A 15,454-nucleotide genomic window follows, 5' to 3' on the forward strand; every position below is an offset into this window, starting at 1 on the left:
CCTCTCACTTTCTTTTATATTCTTTGGTCTGCTTTATATTTTAAAAGCTACAAAGGCGAGTGACCCCAGCAGAGTTCTTAATAACTAATAACACTTAACTCTTATATAGCACTTTTCATCCACTGTCTCCCAGCATCTTACAGAGGGGCACAAGTATAATTATCGTCATTTGACATAGGAGTAAACTGAAGCAAAGAGCAGTGAAGTGACTTGCCCCAGGTCAGAAGCAGGCCCCTTGTGAAGCCAAGGATAGAAAGCAGGGGCCCAAATGGTGCAGAACTTTGCCACCTCTGCAGCAGTCTGGGTGCAGTAGGGATGCTGAAGGCAAAGGGACATGGTGGCAGGAGAGGGCACTGCCACAGGCTAGGGCAGACCAGCATCCAATTACTTTTCCATTCCTGAAAGGCCCTGAGTGTGTGCTGAGGCTTGAAATCCACCCCGCCACCCCCAGCTTTTGAATAACCACCTCTCTTCTCTCTCAGTACCAGTGTCTATACCAGTGCAGGGATGAAATTTGCCCCTAGGTTTCCTGATTCCGAGCCCCAGCCATAGCCTGTCTGTTTGCATCACACTGAGGATAAGATACAGGCTGAAGCCATGAAGATTGGATCTAGATCACAACCGTTCCCACCCCCCAAAATTCTTGGATTTGGGGGAGTGATTGTACGTCAGTGAAATGCAAAAACTAAACAAATGTAGGTAAAGAAAGATGAGGTAGCATTTTAAAGTAATTGCAGTCTTAATAATTTAAGACGGTGTTAAATAGGTGCACTAGGTGAAGGGATTTGTTCAATTATAATAGTAAAACACCACACAGTGCCAAATTTATATAAGAATAACATGCTTCTGAGAAAACATATATAGGCAAATATTTGTTTCTTATATCAGTTTTCCACGGTATGCGATCTTGACCTTGACACTGCATTTCTGCTGCTCTAGTGTTTCAGTGAAGACACTACAACAGTGATGTATCAGAGGGGTAGCTGTGTTAGTCTGGATCTGTAAAAGCAGCAAAGAATCCTGTGGCACCTTATAGACTAACAGACGTTTTGGAGCATGAACTTTTGTGGGTGAATATCCACTTCGTCAGATGCATGTAGTGGAAATTTCCAGGGGCAGGTGCAAGCATATATATATGTGCAAGCAAGCTAGAGATAATGAGTTAGTTCAATCAGGGAGGATAAGGCCCTGTTCTAGCATCTGAGGTGTGAAAACCAAGGGAGGAGAAACTGGTTTTGTAGTTGGCAAGCCATTCACAGTCTTTGTTTAATCCTGAGCTGATGGTGTCAAATTTGCAGATGAACTGAAGCTCAGCAGTTTCTCTTTGAAGTCTGGTCCTGAAGTTTTTTTTCCAGTTTGGCCGATGTACATAGCAGACCAGCGACACCATCACAGGACCTAACCAGATCAGCCACACCATCACCGGTTCATTCACCTGTACGTCCACCAATGTAATATATGCCATCATATGCCAGCAATGCCCCTCTGCTATGTACATCAGCCAAACTGGACAGTCTCTACGGAAAAGGATAAATGGACACATATCAGATATTAGGAATGGCAATATACAAAAACCTGTAGGAGAACATTTCAAGTTCCTTGGTCACACTATAGCAGACCTTAAGATGGCCATCCTGCAGCAAAAAAACTTCAGAACCAGACTTCAAAGAGAAACTGCTGAGCTTCAGTTCATCTGCAAATTTGACACCATCAGCTCAAGATTAAACAAAGACTGTGAATGGCTTGCCAACTACAAAACCAGTTTCTCCTCCCTTGGTTTTCACACCTCAGCTGCTAGAACAGGGCCTTATCCTCCCTGATTGAACTAACCTCATTATCTCTAGCTTGCTTGCATATATATACCTGCGCCTGGAAATTTCCACTACATGCATCTGACAAAGTGGGTATTCACCCACGAAAGCTCATGCTCCAAAACGTCTGTTAGTCTATAAGGTGCCACAGGATTCTTTGCTGCTTTTACAACAGGGATGGGAGAGCTTTTCCCATCAGTGTAATTAATCCGCCTCCATGAGAAGTGGTACCTGTGTTGATGGGAGAAGCCCTCCTGTAAACATAGTGCTGTCTGGATTGGGGGTTATGTCAGTATAACTGCATTGCTCGGGAGTGTGGATTTTTTACACCCAAGCTACGTAATTATACTGATATAAATGTACAGTGTAGACCTGACCTCAGTCACTGCACTTGATAAAGGAAGTGCTGCTTGTCCTAGCAGGCACCGTAACAACTTCATTAGTGTAAATATTCCTGAAAAGGCAGTGTACATGTCACTCCACATTATTTTAGGCTTTATTGGGCATAGTCTGAAATCTTTGGGGCCAAAGGTCATGTGTTCTGTTTTTCCACATGGATCCAGTGAATGATCACCACGGTAGTTCTGGACTGTGGGTATTCATTTATTATCCAGTTACTTCTACCATGGTATATTGAAAGGATTTAGAGGCAAATTTAACTTTTAACAAAATAATCTAGTTTGTTGCATATCCTGCCTCTGGAGGCATAACCTCCATGATCATGCTTAACTTGGAGAATTATAGAATTTTTAGGTTTGTTGGCAATGAAAAGACTACAATGACCATTCTATTGCAAAGCCAACGCCTGGAATCATGATCTTGCAGAAGTAGTTCAGGAGAGCCCAACTTCAGATCTTCTTAAACTGATTCCAGGATACACCACAAGTATTGGATGGACAGGTAAGAGGTAGGAAAACCTTTCATATGCCCTGAGGTATATAGTTTGTCAGCTCAGGGGAGAGGTCTCTTGTGAGTTTTATTCACACCCATTTAATAGGCCTAAATTGAGGGACTTGACTGAGTGGTTAGTAAGTACTGTATGTTCCACCCCTCTCTTTCAGTCAGAGAGTGCACCAGCCCTCTGCAGTCAATTAGATTAAAGTACCAGTATAACAGGACAAACATTCTGAGGTGAGGCAATTACAATAAAGATATCTGGAAGAATGTAGAGACAATATCAACTTGTCATTATATTTATTTGTACATAGAACCAAGTGTCATGGATAAGTAGATGATGTAATGATAATGGCTAAAAGAGACGTACTATCTAGGCTGATGCTCACCAGATGGAGATCTGCTATTTGCATTAGTTTTGCTGCCTTGTTTAGTGCTGGAATTGAATGAGACTCAAGTGGTGGATTGGGCTTTGTGCAGGTCCTCTTCACTTTGATGAATTTCACCCTTAAGTAATGAGGAAAATGTACCAACATTTTGCTAATTTTAAGTATCTTTATATATATGTAAGAGCCAGCTCCTCAGTTGGTATACATTGTCATAGTTCCACTGACTTCAATTGAGGATCTGGCCTAAAATATGTAGGGTCAGATTCTGCACTCAGTGATTTACAATATCAAGAGAAGTGCATGGGTATAAATGAGAACAGAAGAGACACCATGGTAACGGGTCACATTTCTGCTCCCATTAAAGTCAATGGGAGTTCTGTCATTGACGTCAGTGGAAGTAAAATCAAGCTAAATATGTGTGGCATGTGCCAACGTACATGCATTTAAATATGAGTTTTGATTATGGCCCTTACTTGGTAAATAATGCTGACACTGGCACACAATCCCCATAAAACAAATTCAATGGCAGCAGCCTGTTGAAAAAAGATGATATTTTTGACAATGAGAGCTACTGTCTTAATGTCTTCCTTGCTTGCTGCAGCAGGCACAAAATCCGAACAGAGACTCCTAGCTCAAAGGCTGCTAATCCAAGTTCTGCTGAGTCCACTCTGTAGGCTTGTGCCAATCTTTCAGGCTAGGACCAAAATAGAAAATGATTTTTAATGCTGTATAAACATCTCTTTATCCTTGTTTTATTGTATATGCTAATTGGCAACAGATCCCTATAGAATTATATACTGATGTTTCTCCAAATCAGGGACAGAGACCGAGAATGCTCTGAAGATGACAGATAAATGCTGAAAGCACTGTCCTCTACAGGGCCAGGTTAGACTAATAAAATTCATGTAAATCACCCAGGACGATAGAATTATGATACCCCTGGGAATAACATAACATGTAGGCAAAATGGTAGTGGGGCAGTGCTTGCCATGGAAATAATTTAAAATTTTCTGGTGGCCTGGGTGAAATGAGTTGTTAATTTCAGTAGAGTTCCTCGTGGGCAGGTGTGTGCCTCACAAGACCTGTCAATTAGTTAGCATCCTTCCCCCCCCCCCCCCGCCCCAACGATCTCAGAGAAGTCAAAGATCAAAGATTCAGTCTTGCAAGGTGCTGAGCACTCTGTCCAAACCAGTAAAGCATTTAAGCACATGCTTAACTTTAAGTTTGTGAATAACTCCATAGACATTAATTAATTCTCAGTGCTTTGTAAACAAATATTTTTACTTAAGCAAAGATGTTTAATGAAATGTGAAAGGAAAAATACAGTTAATAAAATATTAAAGTAAAACAGAAGGAACTTACATCACTGGTGTCATGAGGAAAGGGGCTCTGAGGTGATCTAATCAAAGCAAACTCCGTAGAATAATAAATTGTTCCAGCCACTGCTGTTGTTATGCTCAATATTATAGTGACAAAGGTGCATTTTTCCTATAGACAGAAACATATTGTATATTAATTAAATGTTAGTGACTATTTTAATGCATTTATTTAGTGTTTTTCATTTGAGGATATTAATGTGCATTATCAGCATTCATTAATTAAGGCATATAATGCCCTGTGAGGCAGATATTATTATATCCATTTTACTGATGGATAAATTGAGGTGTAGAACAATTAAGTGATATGTCCCAGGGAGCATCAGAAATAGAACTAAGTAGCCTTTATTCCCTTAATTAATGACAGGTATTTGTGTAGCCATTTATTCAAAGTGTTCAACAAACTGATTGGAAAGCAGTGTTAATGATGGTCTGAAATTCTAAGTTTATAAAATGACTTATGAACTTCAACTGGTACCTCACATTTTCCTGTACTTGGCTGGGCTAAGTACGCCCTTAATGCCTGATCTAAAGTCCTCTTTAAGTATTGACTTCAGTGGACTTTGGATCAGGTATTAGGTTCAGTCTGGACAGACAGTGAAGTTTTTTCTTTTATTATCATGGGTCCTTGGTTGTACTACCTCTCTTCCAAAGAAGGTTCACAGAAACTATGACTGGCTGCCTGTAGTGTCCATCAATTTTGGCAGAGTTTTCCTTGACATGCTTTTGGATTCCCTCCTCTGTTTCTTTGGTTTTTTTGGCAATTGATCTGGCTTCTTTGTGATCTCTAAGAACTGATCTTTGTCATCAGTAGAATGTTTTACCTGAGAGCCATAGAATTTGTCCTTGTGCTATATCCTTGGATTCTGCTGGGTTGTAAGTATTAACACTGATTCTGCAAATGCCATGGCCCTTGCTTAACTTTGTACCCTGCAAGTACTCAGTATGTAAAATTAAGCATATGCAGAAGTCTTTGCAGGATGGGGCCTTAGACTGGTTGTTTCTTCAATTTGATTTGAATAGTTTTCTACTGGGTTTGTTCATAGATATCATAAACGTTTAAATACACCTCTACCTCGATATAACGCTGTCCTCGGGAGCAAAAAAAATCTTACTGCGTTATAGGTGAAATGACGTTATATCGAACTTGCTTTGATCCACAGGAGTGCGCAGCCGCGCCCCTCCCCCCCCCAGAGCACTGCTTTACCGCGTTATATCTGAATTTTTGTTATATCAGGTTGCGTTATATTGAGGTAGAGGTGTACATTGTTTTTGTTTCATCACACTGAGGTGACATTCAGAAATACATATATGTGATGAGAGTCTCCCTCCACAAAAAATCTATTTAAAATTTCACATTCTTTTTTGTCAGGTTTTCTTTTTCTTCTTTGCTGAAAAAGCCCTGGATTCCTCTGGTACTGTGATCATTACACTCACCCAAGGAACTGAGTTTTTTCACCAGTATAAGTAGGGGCGATCCAGATATAAGGAACCGTGAAAAACAAGACAACAGAAAATGTGCAAAGATTACTTTTATTGCTATCCATTTTGGAGCCAGATTCTCAGCCAGTGTAAATAAGGTAGCTCCATTAGCTTCAATTGATTTACACTAGCTGAGGATTTGGTTCTTCTGAGCTAATTTTTTTCATTGCTATATAATGAAACAAACAATTAAGGATTCTTAGTTTTTATGTAATGATGATGTTTTACTATAATTGCGTACCACCATAGTGCTCCAATTCCTGCTTCACCAAAACACCCAAGTACAAACATTGCAATTGCAGCTGCAACTTGAAAAACCTGCAAGAGAAATATTATATTTGTCAGTTGTGGAACTGGGATTGGAAGCTAAAGCTATTAAATAGGAGACTCTCCACAACTACCTTTACTTAAAAAAAAACCAACTGAATTTTTCAGCCATAAATTATAGGATTAGGGCCAAGGGCTTCATTGTGATTCCAGTAAATTCAGCGCAAAACTCTCCTTGATTTAAATGGGACTTGAATTGAGCTCAATCCTGCCTCAAATGTCTGGGTGCAACTCCTATTGAATTTAATGGAAACTGCATGAGCATATCGGAGGCCAAAATTTGTCTGATTATGTATATGGACTGGACCAAATTCAGTTATAGCTTTGCAATCCCAAAGAAATTGATAGAATTGCATGGAGATAATTGAGGGTGGAATGTGAGCCAGTGGAGTCACACCAGTGATGAATCTGTTTCCCTGCATATATTTCTTGCTGGATAGAGCTCTGGACTGGTATCTGACTCAGATTATTATGTGGCAAGTACTAAACACACACATTCAAAACGGATTCTAATTTTGTATGCAATCATTTTGTTTCTATGGCTGTCCAGACAAGTAATTATAACCATATTTTTAAAAGTTCAGATTATGGGTTAACTATTCTTGTGGGCACTACGTGGATTTACAAGGTAATCTTTAATTACTATTAGGGCTGTCAAGCGATTAAAAAAATTGCACTGTTAAACAATAATAGAATACCATTTATTGAAATATTTTTGGATGTTTTCTACATTTTCAAATATATTGATTTCAATTACAACAGAGAATACAAAGTGTACAGTGCTCACTTTATAGTTATTTTTTATTAAAAATTTTGCACTGTAAAAAACAAAAGAAATAGTATTTTTCAATTCACCTAATACAAGTACACCTCTACCCCAATATAACGTGACCCGATATAACATAAATTTAGATATAACACGGTAAAGCAGCGCTCCAGGGAGGCGGGACTGCACACTCCGGTGGATCAAAGCAAGTTTGATATAATGCGGTTTCAGTTATAAAGCAGTAAGATTTTTTGGCTCCTGAGGACAGTGTTCTATCGGAGCAGAGGTGTACAGTAGTGTAATCTCTTTATCATGAAAGTTGAACTTACAAATGTAGAATTATGTACAATAAAAACCCGTATTCAAAAATAAAACAAGTAAAACTTTAGAGCCTACAAGTCCTTGTTCAGCCAATCACTCAGACAAACAAGTTTGTTTACTTTACAGAATATAATGTGCCTGCTTCTTGTTTACAATGTCACTTGAAAGTAAGAACACGTGTTTGTATGGCATTGTTGTAGCCAGCAAGATATTTATATGCCAGATGCACTAAAATTCATGTGTCCCTTGATGCTTCAACCACTATTCCAGAGGACATGTGTCCATGCTGATGACGGGTTCTGCTTGATAATAATCCAAAGCAGTGTGGACCAATGCATGTTCATTTCAGATGCCACCAGCAAAAGGTTGATTTTCTTATTTGGTGATTTGTGTTCTGCAGTTTCTGCATCAGAGTGTTGCTCTTTTAAGACTTCTGAAAGCATGCTCCACACCTTGTCCCTTTCAGATTTTGGAAGACACTACAGATTCTTAAATTTTAGGTTCAGTGCTGTAGCTATCTTTAGAAATTTCACATTGGTATCTTCTTTGCATCTTGTCAAATTTGCAGTGAAAGTGTTCTTAAAATGAACAATGTGCTGGGTCATCATTTGAGACTGCTTTAACATGAAATATATGGCAGAATGCGAGTAAAACAGAGCAGGAGACATACAATTCTCTCCACAAGGAGTTTAGTCATTAATCTAATTAACATTTTTTTTTTACGTGCATCGTCAGCATGGAAGCATGTCCTCTGGACGATGGCCAAAGCATGAAGAGGCCTGTGAATCTTTAGCACATCTGGCACGTAAATATCTTGCGACACTAGCTACAACAGTGGCATGCAAATTCCTGTTCTCACTTTCAGGTGACATTGTAATTAAGAAGTGGGCAGCATTATCTCCCATAAATGTAAAAAAACTTGTTTCTCTTAGTCATTGACTGAACAAGAAGTAGGACTGAGTGGACTTGTAGGCTCTAAAGTTTTACATTGTTTTGTTTGAGTGTAGTTATGTTAAAAAAATCCCTACATTTGTAAGTTGCACTTTCGTGATAAAGAGATTGCATTGTATGAGGTGAATTGAAAAATACTATTTCTTTTGTTTATCATTTTTACAGTGCAAATATTTGCAATAAAAATAATATAAAGTGCGCACTGTACACTTTGTATTCTGTGTTGTAATTGAAGTTGATATATTTAAAAATGAAGAAAAACCATCCAAAAATATTTAATAAATTTCAATTCGTATTCTATTGTTTAACAGTGCAATTAATTGCAATTAATTTTTTTAATTGTGATTAATTTTTTTGAGTTAATTGCATGAGTTAACTGTAATTAATCAACAGGCCTAATTACTATGTAGTTCCTTAGCATTTTATTAAACTGTACAAATGATTATACTGATGAGCCAAATTGGTAATACAGTGATGACTAGTATTTGCAAATATAAACAAATACAAAAATATAATCTGCTGCTTTGGGGGCTTCATTCTCCCCTAGGTGGATTGCTCCTATATAGGAAATGAAAACTGCAAATTTCAACCTAAACCTAAATAATTTCCGCCATTAAGTGGGGGTAATGTGGCTCTTCCCTTACCCCTCCACCTGTGAAAAGCCAGGGTTCCACTGCCTAGCCCTGTGAACCCACAATATCCACAATAGTCTTGGGAATCCATCCAAGGCCTCTCACAATTACAGTGCTGCTCAGCTCCTTCCTGCCCCTCATTCCCTGCAACTTCTGGATGGACTGGCTCCTAATGGAGCCATGATGTCAGCAGCTCCCCTGACTTTAACTGCCACCTGGCTTTGGTGGTGGGGTTTCATACTGTCCATGCATGTTGCTGTAGACTTTGTCCCATAAGTTTTGCGGAGAGGGGAAAATCCAAACCTGTTCTCTGCACACAGATCTGGATGCCAGGGTGCCCCACAGAGAGGTTTCCTCAGGATTGGAGTGAAATGGTGGAGCATATCATGAAAATGTTTACCAGTCTCTCCATGCTTCCACTAGCCAGATCCATCATCCTGGCTTCCCTCTGCATGGAAGTTTTATTTAGAAGGCATGATAATAGACAAAGACTTTTCAACAAGTACTTTCAATAGGTATGATTGGACACTGTTTTGTAAATTCTGTCTTCCAGACCTCTGGTAGTTCACTGCTTGTGTATTCTTCCTCCATCTTTCTGTGATGATATTGCCTCAGTAGTTATTTAGTACCTGTAGTGGTAGAATCAAAGGATCTATTCCAGATCAGAGCCAGAATGTCCAGCTTTTCTCCTTGAGCCACCATGGGCTGAAAAAGCTTTCTGTTTCGGAATCTGTGTTTGTCATTTTAAGCAGACTCTGAGGTCCTGAACTATCTAAATAACTGTTATTTCCATTTTTGTGAGAGTTTGTCCCTTAGGATTCAAATTTTTATTGTTAAATATAAATTATTATTATCAGTCCAAGTCATTCTGTATAAAGTCTCACTCACATTATTCAGGAATAGTTGCTAGTCTAAAACTTTGTAATATTGTAATTGGTAGGACTATATCTATGTCCATCTTCCTTCCTGTTAATACTAAGTCAAACATTATAAGTATTTACCCCCTTTAACTTCCGTGCGAGTTTTTCCTCAGTAATGATGTTGTAGATTCCAAAGTGCTTCACAAACTCTCTGTATGCAACAGTAGCATTTAAATGCAAATAGCCCATTGCACAACAGTGCAAGGGAGTTGAAATGTTAGCCGAGGACACTTGGGCAACCCCTACCAATCTCTTATGAAATGTACCAAATGATCATTAGTGTTCATGTTGAGCAGACAAGACCTTAAAAATGTAGTCTTGATCACAAAATTAATGGGAGTTTTGCCATTGACTTCCATGGGGACTGGAGCCAGTTCCATTGTTTGGTAGCCAGTCTTTTACAACTGCAGGAAATTCCTCCTGAGCTTTGGTAATTCTTACATCAGTGATCAATTTAAAAGATCTTTTCTCCTTGCAAAGGGGGATTTATAATTCTCTGAAAACATACCAGACAGTGGCTGATAAAGCACCTCAAGTTTAAGTCATGCCTCATGTGTTGGTTAAGTGGGGAAAAATCCAACTTCAGTGCCCGCAGTTGTAGTTGGTATGTCCTTAACAAAGTGCCAACATTCTAGTGGAACATTGGCTGATGTGCTTAAAAGAGTACCACTGTCTCTGAATGCAGCATAGAAATGGCAGTGGTGAGTAATATTATCTAAATGGTTTATAGCACCCCTTTTTGGTTCTCCTGTCCATGTACATCAGGGGTCGGCAACCTTTCAGAAGCCGAGTCTTCATTTATTCACTCTAATTTAAGGTTTCCCATGCCAGCAATACATTTTAACGTTTTTAGAAGGTCTCTCTCTATAAGTCTATAAACTATTGTTGTATGTACAGTAAACAAGTTTTTTAAAATGTTTAAGAAGCTTCATTTAAAATTAAATTAAAATGCAGATTTTATTATTTTAGTGCAGTGGTTCTTAACCTGGGGTGCACGCACCCCTGGGGCAGGGCCGGTGCAAGGATATTTTGCGCCCTAGGTGAAACTTCCACCTTGCACTCCCTGACCTTCCTTGCACGTCGGTTCATTGAGGGGCAAATCCCAAGGAGCCTTTATAGATCACAGGGGTCAGCCATGCCTAGGGGTTGCTCCCCAGACCAGGTTCCCCACTCCCCGCCTCCTGAACTCCCTTGGAGGGTGCACAGGGAGGAGCCGCCTTCCGGAGGCACCGGACAGCCAGAGCATCCCACTTGCGGCAGCAGCAAACCCCAGCCATGGAGGAGCCGATGCAGGGCAGGGAGGCAGGAGCCCTGCAAAGGTGGCGGCACTGCTAGTGGGGAGCAGCTGCGCCCCCCTGCCCCTCCTGCCCAGGCTGCGGCCCGGCGCCGCCCCCCCCCGGGCTCCTGCAGGCTGCAGTGGATGTATGTGGGCGCCAGCCCTCATGTGCCCCCTGGCTCTGCCCTCACCTAGGGTTACCATATTTCAACAAACAAAAAAGACGAGAGAGCCCTGCCCTAGCCCCGCCCCCATCCACTCCCTCCCACCCCGATTGCCCCAGTCAGAACCCCATCCCCGGTCCTTGTCCCCTGACTGCCCCTCCTGGGACCCCTGCCCCTAACTGCCCCCCAGAACCCCACCCCCTACCCAGGACCGGCTATCATAGCATTCCTTCTCAGATCTGAACCTTAGAGTTCAGAAAATGAGATACTAGCACCTGAATCCTCTAAGCTTAATTACCAGCTTAGATCTGATAGCACTGCCACCACCCAAAAATATAGTGTTTTGGGGCACTCTGACCTCCCCAACCTTCCCTGGGGACCCCAAGAACCCAGATCCCTTGGGTTCTTAAAACAAGGAGAAATAAACCATTCCTCCACCTTTCCCCCTCCCAGAACTTCCTTCCCTGGGCTATCCTGAGATATTGATCTGACCTCTAAATCACCATACAGAGAAGCATCCCACTTCCCTTCCACAAAGAGGCAAACAGATTCAAGGAAAACAAAGAGAGATTCTCTCTCTCCCCCTCCCGGCTCCCCCCCCACCGTCCTGATGAGTTATCCCAATCCCCTGGAATAACACAAGGGAAACAAGGAAGAAAAAATCAATCAGGTTCTCTAAAAAAAAATTATATATATATATATATTTTTTAATAAAAGGAAGGAAAAAGTAAAGAATTATCTCTGTAACTTCAAGATGTAAATATACAGGGTCCTATAGCTTACAGACACCAGAAAGAGACTTTCCCCCCAGTACCAATACAAATCAGAATATTCCCAGCAACTACACATATAAAAGTTAACCAGCCAGATCCACAAATGCAAATAGAGTAAAACAATTAAAAAGCCTAAACCGCCTGTTTTACTTACGATATGAAAAGAAACTTAGAGAGCCTGTAGTAATGTCTAGTCTCTCTCAGACCCTCTGAGAGAAGAACCCAAGAACAAAGAACTCACACAAAAACTTCCCTCCACCCAGATTCGAAAGTATTTTGTCTCCTGATTGGTCCTCTGGTCAAGTGTCCAGTTCCCTGTTTATAACCCTTTACAGGTATAAGAGACATTAACCCTCAACACTGTTTATGACACCGGCGCTAGGGGTTTTAGAGCCCTAGGCGCACGGAATTTTCGCTGCCCCGCGCCTGGTCCCGCGGCTCCGGAGGAGCTGCCGCGGTCGTGCCTGTGGAGGGTCCGCTGGTCCGCGGCTCCGGTGGAGCTGCTGCAGTGGTGCCTGCGGGAGGTCCACTGGAGCCGCAGGAGCAGCCAGCCATCCGCAGGCATGACTGCGGCAGCTCCACCGGAGCCGCGGACCAGCGGGCCCTCCGCAGACATGACTGCGGCAGCTCCACCGGAGCCGCCTGTGGCAAAATGCTGCCCACCAATAATCCTGGTGCCCTAGGCGATTGCCTAGGCCACTTAAATGGAAGCGCCGGCCCTGCCCCTACCTAAGCCACCCTGCTCCTTGTCCCCTGATTGCCCCCTCTTGAGAGCCCCCATCCTAACTGCCCCCCTAGGACGCTGCCTCCTACCTGTCCCCTGACTGCCCCAACCCTTATCCACACCCCCGCCCCCAGACAGACGCCTGGGACTCCCATGCCCCATCCAACCACTCCCCGCCCCCTGACAGGACCCCCAGAACTCTCGACCCACCCAACTCTCCCCCTGCTCCCTGACTGCGCCCTGGGACTCTCCTTACCATGCCCATGCCGGTCAGATGCTGGCTGCACGTGGAGGCAAAACTACATGTGGCAGCGGGAGGAGGGGAGCTGTGGGAGGGGCAGTGGTGGCTCACACTCCCAGAAGCCGCAGAACCCGAGTGCGGTGAGGAGGGAGCTGCGGGGCGTGCGTGCCGCTGGTCTGGGATCCTGGCTGCTGCCCTGCTCAGCCTCTGCCAGCCTGGGGTTCCTATCCATGACAAGCTGTCCTTCCTCCTTGCTCACAAAGGACCCACTGCCACACCTAGAGTCTCTTTCCAGAAAGTTCTGTTTTCCCGAGATAGGCAAAATTAACAAAGCCAGTTCCTCAGCCCACCCTAGACTACAGCTCCCAGGGGATTTCCTCTTTACCCCTCAGACCTTCGTTCTTCAGTGCTTCCTGCAGGAATGTTCTGTGCTCTGGTCATTGAAGACCTGACATCCGGGGCTTTCTCCCTGGAGGCCCCTTTTCCTCCAGCAGGTTCCCACTAGAACCTTGCAACCCAACAGAACCTGACTACAAGTGTCAGGTTTGGATCAGGTCTGACAACAATGCAACTCTCTCAGACTCAGCTCTGATCACCACCTCCTGCTCTGGCGTCGTCATAAGGGCAGCTGTGTGTCCTACTCCTGCTGGCCACCACTACCTTGGTGCTGTGTGTGCACTGCGGAGTGAGTGTGCTAGTGAGTCACAGTGCCTCTCACTCTTCAGCCCACCCGGCGCAGTGGGATGGCCAGCAGGAACAGGTCATGTCGCTGCCGCTGCACTGACCTCCCAGGGGAGGAGACAGCCCATGAGCCTGGAGCATGGGAAGCCCCCAACAGGCCGAGCCCCAAGAATGAGGAAGCAGCTCTGACACAGGTTCAGGGGTAAGTGTTGGGTTTAGGTTGGGTCTGAAGTGACTTAACACGCTTGGGTCAGGACAGGTTAACTGTGCTCGAGTTGGGTTAATTTTGGGTGCAGCTCAGGAAATAGAATTAGACCTCTGGTTCTCACTGCCACTCTCTCCCAGGGGACTTCCTGCTGTTCCTGATTTTTTGCAGCTCCTGGGCTCTGACACACTGGATCTTTCTCAGCAGGCCCCTTTCTCAGGGGACTCTGGCAGTCAAGAACTTCCTGCTTCTGACTTGTTCCCTGGGAGCCGGCAGCGAGAACCCCACGTCCGCTCTCTTTGCCCCTTTTCTGATGGATTCTCTGGCCTGAGTCACCCAGGCTTCCCTTCGCTTATAGCCCAACTGCAGGGTTGGCAATTTCTCAGGAAAAACTAGTTTAGGAAATCACACTAGTAAATACTCACTTAAACCTGGTTTAAACCAGGAAACTCGGAAAAATAATTGCATCAGTGCCCAGTAAATTCAGCAAGCATAGAACGAATCTCTTCAAACTTCGGATCAATCCATTCAAAATTGAGGAATAGGCTCAGTCTATCCATGACATCCAACCAAGTTGGTCTTTGCTACAGAATGTTGCATAGCCAAATGGACCTGGACTAGTAATCTGCAACTCTTTACACTTCTGATTGCTCAGTGCTTCAAGCCTACAACTCTGCCTTGTTGCTGTTTTCGTATCATTAAATGGTTTCAACTTTTATTTATATTATATTGAAAACTGAAACATGTCATGACATATATAGCTTCCTTGATAAAATACCAAACCAAAATGTAGACAGACATTCTGATGTTCCGTATTATATATTAGTATTATGCCCACCTCAGTTTTGCTTTTTATTTGTACCACCCAAATTAATGTACAAATCTACTGCCTTATGTAACCATAATTTAAGTATGTAACTAAAACTAAGTGTAATGTGGCGTGCATTAATAAAACAGTTTTTAAAATAGAAAATTTCTTAAACTGGGATTAACTAGTTTTTCTGAGGATGGTAAAAACCATGATTTTACCTGATAAAAACCACCTCTTGTAAATATCATGCTAAACCTCCCCAACTGGGGTTCAGCTGACCAGACATGGATATATTCGCCCAGCTCCTGCTTAAAGGGACACTGTCCAAACCTAACACCTCTTAAGCATTATGTTAATGTACTTGCAATATGTCAAGTTACAGCAGCTATTTCCTATGTACTGAAAAACAAATACACTGAAACTCACAGTTCTGTTCTCTTTTTCTTTCTGTCTTCCAGGAAGAAAATTCTGAGTGTCGAGAGCTGCAGAGCAGGGTAATGAAGAAAGTTCTTCACTGACCAAAGCAAATCTATTACTGACTTGACCGGGAAGTCTTATGATTAAGTAAGGATATATGTCATTGGTGTTGAATTTTTTTATACACAAAATGCATATAGAGAACATATCTCAAGGGAAGGCTGAAAGTCACTTGATTTTATTTGCCTTTTGACAATTTCATCATGAACTACACCTTAGAACAGGGGTGGGAA

This window comes from Gopherus flavomarginatus, chromosome 2, assembly GCF_025201925.1.
Source record: "Gopherus flavomarginatus isolate rGopFla2 chromosome 2, rGopFla2.mat.asm, whole genome shotgun sequence".
NCBI classification, from domain to species: Eukaryota; Metazoa; Chordata; order Testudines; family Testudinidae; genus Gopherus; species Gopherus flavomarginatus.